Source organism: Crassostrea angulata, chromosome 5 (genome assembly GCF_025612915.1).
Source record: "Crassostrea angulata isolate pt1a10 chromosome 5, ASM2561291v2, whole genome shotgun sequence".
Taxonomy (NCBI): domain Eukaryota; kingdom Metazoa; phylum Mollusca; class Bivalvia; order Ostreida; family Ostreidae; genus Magallana; species Magallana angulata.
The window spans coordinates 10,891,039-10,898,181 of record NC_069115.1 but is presented as its reverse complement, the minus strand read 5'-3'; the positions used below and the strand labels follow the sequence as shown (position 1 = coordinate 10,898,181).

Here is a 7,143-nt window from a genome sequence, read left to right as displayed (position 1 = left end):
CATTACCTGGATTTCTTACCTGACAGAATATACTCTCCTCTGGTCAAGAAAGTGTACACACTCTCATAACTCTTGCACATCAGAGTGAAATAAAACAGCATTGTGTCAATGTAATATTTATCTTACGTGAGAATGGAATATTTAACATAAACGTTGTTTATATACATTGTGGTAATTTGAATCTACTTTGATTCGACGGTAATTATTACTAAGACTAAATCATATTTTAAATTTCACTGCGAATGTTCCTTCGTATGAATATTGTCATACCTCTTTCAAACTTAAATGCCCCTGAATTGAAATTTATTAAGAAGCTGTTTTGGATAAAATTGGATCCAACAACTCATATATTTGATTGCACCAAAATTGCAATATTATCGTCAAAATGCATTCAAGATTTATCATGTTATATGCACGTTTTATGAATATTGATTATTCAATGAACATTTTTAATATTGATATTCTTAAGGAGATATTACAACATGATAAAACAAACACTACACGTAAAAGCTTTTGAGAAGGTTCAGACTTTTTCCTCCTTTTGATAATTTATTTAACGTTATACTGAATATTTTATTAAATTTTATTGGCTTACCAATATACTTTATAAGATTATTTATTACCAACTTTTTTCTGCATAAAACTCTTATCAACGATTTCGTTATTAAAACTGTTGTCACATTTGATCAAATCGTGATAGAAATAATTTGATTCCTAATAAATTAGATTCTTTGCTATTAGTTTTGACATCTTAATTGTCATTAAGTGTTGAAAGACAATATTTCATTGCTACACGTACAGTCATGACTGATTAAACTCTGACCTCAGTAATAACTGTCTCTGAAATATAAGGTATAGTAGATATATCATAGTAATCACACGCTGCTAACAAATTAATGAACAAAATGGTTTTCTCAATCAATTTAACTAGTTTTGAAATCACGATAAAAATAGATCCGACAATTTCTTTTTTTAAAAGTCACATTTTTTTCAAGAATCATTTAAATGCAACTTTTTTGTTTTTACATTTCACCTGAAACCAATCTAAATTGGACAATTATTGCTATTGTATTTTTAAATACCCTCAATCGAACGACTATGTAAATCATTATTACTTTTATTAGTTGCAAATTAAAGGGTGTTTGGTCAAAAATATCATGAATCAATGTTCAATTATAACATTGTGTGCAGTTTTGATTATTAAAATGTTACCATAATTTCGTTGTTCGGAGACATGGAGTCTATAGATTAATGATATTCGTTTCTCATTGAGTTTTTGTATTTCGATTATATATCTATCAAACTTGTACGCATTTGGAGATCACTGCTCTGTATAGTTGTATATATGTGTTGTTTGTTTTGTCTCGAGACAAAAACAAACTTGTGGTTTTCCTCATAGAAGAAATATATCGTTTTCTTAATATCCTGTTATCTAGAATTCTATTCCCGAGACGGAAATCGACCCTTAGTCTGACCGGTCCTCTGCCAGTCTGTTTTCTTTTTTTCAGAAACAACCAAAATAAATCATGTAACTTGTTTACAGAATATTTTGCATTCCATAGTATGCTTCATTTGAAAACTGATAAACATCGTTTGTTGTGGTAGGTTTGTTTTGTAACTGTTTTAGACCTCTAACCCCTATTTTGATAAGTCTGGTTACGTTTGACAAAACAAGTTGAAATATTCACGTTTACTTAAAGATGTATTCTTATCCATGGACACACTGCTGAAAACTCTTTGTATAGGAATATCTCTAAATATATATTGTTTGTTTGGTTTGAAGACAAAAACAAATACAAGATTTTCCATATCAAAGGAAGGCATCGTTTCCTGTGTATTGTGTCATAATTAGTTTTAATTAACAATTGGCAATCAATAACTCTTTTTTAAAAACATGAAAAATATGAAAAATCAATAAAAAATAGATTAAATGATTAAATAAGAGCGAGAAAGTAAGTGCGGGCGTGTGCATGGTCCATTGAATCGCTTCTTAGTTTGTGGGCAGGGCATAGGTAGTCTAGCGTCGTATAAGTATTCTACAAGATTTGTTTAGCAGTTCTTGGTTCACAATGTTCTCTGACAAATCATCTCGACAGCATGTGTTGTCCTGTGTCTTTCTTTTAATTTGTGTTCAGCATGGATTTTCGTGTGAAGACTCTGTTTTTATGAACTCTTTGAGCATTATATCGGAATGCAGAAGTCAGATGCATGATATTTTGCATATAATGTGCCGGCTACCAAGTATGTTGGATGTTTTCAGCCTACGTAAGTTCTTAATACATGTTTATTTTCAAATAACAGAATTAAAACAATTGGAACAGAAAGATACTTTTCTCCTTTTATGCATATATGTCACATAATTTGAATTATTTTAACCCGTTTCAGTTTAAAGGTGAATTGTTTAACTTCAAAATGTTTGTTTCTTGAAATGTCTAATGCAACGATCAAGTTTTTTTCTTGATGGGCAGTTCTCTTTTGCAATTCATATGTTTTTGTTAGTGTTTACAATTTTTGTAAATGAATTTTTAAAAATGTTTAAAAACCTCTGAAGTTAAAAGGAAATCACCAACTGTTACTTTTATTTGAACTTCATCTTATGTGATTGCTGGAATTGTGTTCATAATGTAATGTTAAAATAAATAAATAAATTGCTGAATTTTCATTCTCCGTTTTACACGATCGTTTAACTCTTTTCAATATTAAATGATGTATTTGATTTATAAATACGCGCTTTGATAAAAAAGAAATATGCAATGGATTAAATTTAGAATATTTGTCTTTAAAACCGTAAAGGATGAAAACAGTTATTCGTTAATATATATGGAAATTAATCTTTGTAAATTATTCATTGAATGTTTTACACCCTGCATTTTTTTTTTAAGATTATTCAATACTGGTAATTCCTTAATGTCTTCAAATCTAAATTCAACTTCTAAAATTTTGTTTTCTATAACTATATAAAAATACAGAAGACAATTATGAAATAGAAAAATATAGCCTTCTAAATAAAAACCATGTCATTTTGATTGATTATTATTTGGGTTATTATTCTTTTCCAAAATGAAAACATATAGTTAAAAATGGCAAATTCCTTTTTTTCACCGTTTAGATATTTTGCTTAAGCAAGTGTAACATTTAAATCAATAGAAAGAAAGAGACTTCAATGGCTTTCCATTAAATTGAAACTTTTTAATTTTACAACCATGATATATGATCATAAATCGATATTTATATACCCAGACTATATTCTTATCTTGTCTACCTCCCTTCTGCTATACGGGTTTTTAAACTGTTTTGTGGACCGTTTTTTATGTGCAACTTACATGCTACATATTTATACATAATTACCTTTTAGTTATACTCGATTTCTGCAAAATTAATCACTTAATTACTTTCTTTTTTAGTGTAAAAACAAATAGAAACATCAATTTAAAACAGCATCGCGTTAGACAAAATAAACTTTCGAAATTAATCATGCATATATCGTCGTATTCTTTCATTAAAAATGTGTCTCCTATATCTTGAATTCAAGAGAAGACTGTATACATAGAATTACGGCAATGAACTTTAAAAATCGTATTTTTTACTGATCAATGGTCATTAACTTATGATGACTCAAAATGTTCAAATACTGCCAATTGAGTAGAGCAAATGTGCTATTAACAACCTGTTCCCACTTTTTTCACATTTGAATCCTAGGATGAAACTTGAAAATTTTCGTTGCACTTCTTAAAGGACCCTCTTCTCAATCAGGGGACGATTATTAACGATATATCATTCAAAAACGTCTAAATTATTTTTTTAATTAACGATCATTTTACTCTTAAGAAGACGTTTAGTTACAGAGCATGAATACTGATAACGAATTTAAGAATCGGACCAAAATATGTATCAAAATACATTAAATCAACGAAAACAAATAAAGTAAAATAGTATATTACATGTTTCAAATGTTAAATTACTTATAACTCTTTAAAAATATATGAAAATAAAACCACGTTCTGCATGTTTTATATTAAAGACCAACTACAGTTAACTACACGTCCCAAAGAGAAAATAACAATATATTGCAAGTTAGTTCGCAATAATAGCCAGTTTAAAAAGCTAAACTTGCTGAGGTGACTTTTTGTTAACTGTTATACTTTGAGTAACAGTAACAATACATAAATTCACATTTCCGATTATATTCTTTCTTTCGAATATATAGATATATTTCATAACAGTTATTAAGTTGCATAATAGATAAGGCATTATTCTTTTTTTATGTATCGGAGTTTATACTGCTTATATAATCAATGCAAAAAAAAAATGCAGACGAAGGCATATTTTAATATTCAATTCTCATATTTTATATGAGTTTCAGATGATGATACATACAAGTCATGTTTGATCTACTTGTATTTTTGACACAATTAAGACGCAACGTTTCGTGTAGACTACGAATTACAATGTTTATGACATGACCCACAATTTATTACAGCGACAATGTTTATTACTTGAAATGATTAATGATACACTTCGTAGTTTATTAGATGGCCTTGACTTAAAATAGGTAGAATACGTCTTATTTAAATTCTAATCAATACACCTTTATGGAAGAGCCCTCTATTAGGCCAGGCCTAGTTAATACTTTGACGGAAAAGGGGCCTTTAAAAAACTCATGCGAATAATATATTGCCATCTAATATTGTATTTTGTTAAAAAGATATCAGATTTATAAAGACCAAGAGTTTTGTTTTATCCGTCCTGTATCCTAGCTTAAAGTGTGTCGATATAAACGATATTATATTTCTAAAAGTGAAATTGTTGATGTATTTGTCTAACATTTCTTAGGCTTGTCATTTAATGTCTTCTAAAAACCATTACACATGAGCAAGCTATATCATTCGTTCTTTGATTTGTTTTTAGATAAATACAACGTTGTTTAATAGAGCTATTTTTTTTAAATGGAAAATATGCTGTTAATAAATTAAGACAACTTGAGGGATAAAAATGACCCGTGTGTTATAGTCGATTTCTTCAGTTGAATTCTATATATATCTAAATGTTTACATTGTACTGGACAAGGTCATCTTGATTTAGTCTCAACTGTTTGTTCTGCCTACCGAAACGTTTCACCATCATCAGTTTCTTACCAAAAGTGTATAAGTGTCACCGTTAATGAACCACATTGTTAAATTTAGATGTTATGAAGTTCTTATTCAAGATAAGTAATTGTAACAAGCAATAGCTCACGACTGACACTGCTGTTGTTCCTTACGTTGCCTTTCTCCTATATGTCATATTTCATTTAAGAGTCATTTATGTAAACAACTCCAATGGAAGGTGATGTTTCCTAAGAAAACGCACGTCCTTTATTTTCCCATATCTATAGTTTCTATTTTCCAAGTGAATAAAGTTTAAAAGCCGCTTGGTATATTCTTCATCTCAAAAAAGGGATTAAAAATTACTTTCATATTTATTAAAATTCAAATCTTTGATTTTTACTATTAATTATGAATGGCTTGTAAATTTAAATGGTTTTTTGTTACTTTGCTATTTATACCATAGACAAAATAGATATAAATCGATGTATGAAAAAAATATAAATAAATCAATTAAACCCAAAATGTGTTATCCTTTCTGCGTTTGAAATGAATCTTGATAAAAGTATATCATTATAATTGTTCGATTAAGAGTAAGATTATACGTATATGTAATACACATAAATGGGTATTTTTTCACTATTTCTGAAGAAACCCGATCGCCTTCACATTGCCACTTACAAAGCAATATTTCATTCCAAACAGCTAAAATTAATTGTTATGCATTCCTTCAACTTTCAAACTGGCCTTTAAAACGTACAAAGCAGCAGTATCCATTTTCAATTTAACACCTAAAATAAAAGAAAATTAACTTTGTTAAATTTTGCCATAATTCATACTTTTGGAGGTTACCATGCCTAGAGCTTTTTCATTAGAATTCCGTGCTTTAATTATTACGGAAGTGCGACTACATTGACTATAGTTAACCTTCCTTCTTACGGCAAGCCTCGGTTGATTCCGTCAATAAAGTACGAATCAGTCGAGGGGGTGTCGAGTGAACCTTCTTCATATACATGTATGCTGTTTTTCTATTTACAGTACTGAATTCTAATTTGCAACTTTTTAGCAGAAGGCTCGATAAACACTCTTTAAATTGAAGGATATTTTTAGTATGAGTATAGAGATGATAATTTTTATATCGTTATTTTCTTTTTTTTCCCAGGTGATTTTTCTGCCATCCATGCAAGACAACCATTGACAATGGATGATTTAGTCTGTGAATGCTGTTTCAAAGCTTGCTTTCCCAGTGATTTCAACAGATATTGCCATTTAGCAAAGTGATATCATTAATTTCAAAGACAGAATTGTATGAATCAGCCGGTTATTTGTTCGACACATTTTATAAATGTTATAGCTTGAGACGGTGACTATTTGTTCTTTGTTTTGAATATGTTAAGTTTTACAAGAAAAAATAAAAAATATTATATGTATTTCGGGTTTTTTATTTCATTGATATAAAGAGCTCTTTAAAATGCTAAATTAGCCTCGAAATGCACATAACCACCAAGCTCTCTATAACTACGATAAAACAATTCATATTGTAGAAAAGGATTACTGCATTTCAAGACATGCGACATTTGCTAGAAAATAAACTTTAAAAAGAAGATTTTTTCTTATAATTGCAGAAATGGTCAACATCTAAACTGCAACTTTAAGTCATTGCGTTAAAAAAATTGTTATTACCAAGTACGAATTTATTTTCATCGGCGAGGGGTCATCAGGATTCCTTCCATCTCCATACGACAATGAGGACGCCAACTTTTATATTGACTTCATACATAGTCAGCGAATTTTTGTCTATTGTTCTCAATTTAACAGTAGTTGTATATTTGCATTATCAAAGTTATGTCAAACGGAGATTAATAGACCGACAGGCGCTCATGGTTTAAATGAAAAAACTGCTTCTTCTTACTTTTGCTTTCCCTGTTGTAACAAAGGGCTGATGGATGTTAAATATTATAATATAACCACGTGATTTCCCACCTCATGTAACTGTGAAAACAAAATTCTATCACGTGACGTGTAAAGTAGCATTTTATATGCTGACTACGACAATGTT

The 7,143-nt window shown here is 29.4% G+C and overlaps 1 long non-coding RNA gene across 1 annotated transcript; it reads left to right on the top strand.

Moving 5' to 3' along the window:
- Positions 1–1,713: 1,713 nt before the first annotated feature.
- On the top strand, positions 1,714–6,511 carry LOC128185032 (uncharacterized). Its single transcript, XR_008243806.1, has 2 exons — positions 1,714–2,265; positions 6,247–6,511. It is a non-coding gene; the product is annotated as an uncharacterized LOC128185032 (long non-coding RNA).
- The last annotated feature ends 632 nt before the right edge of the window (positions 6,512–7,143 follow it).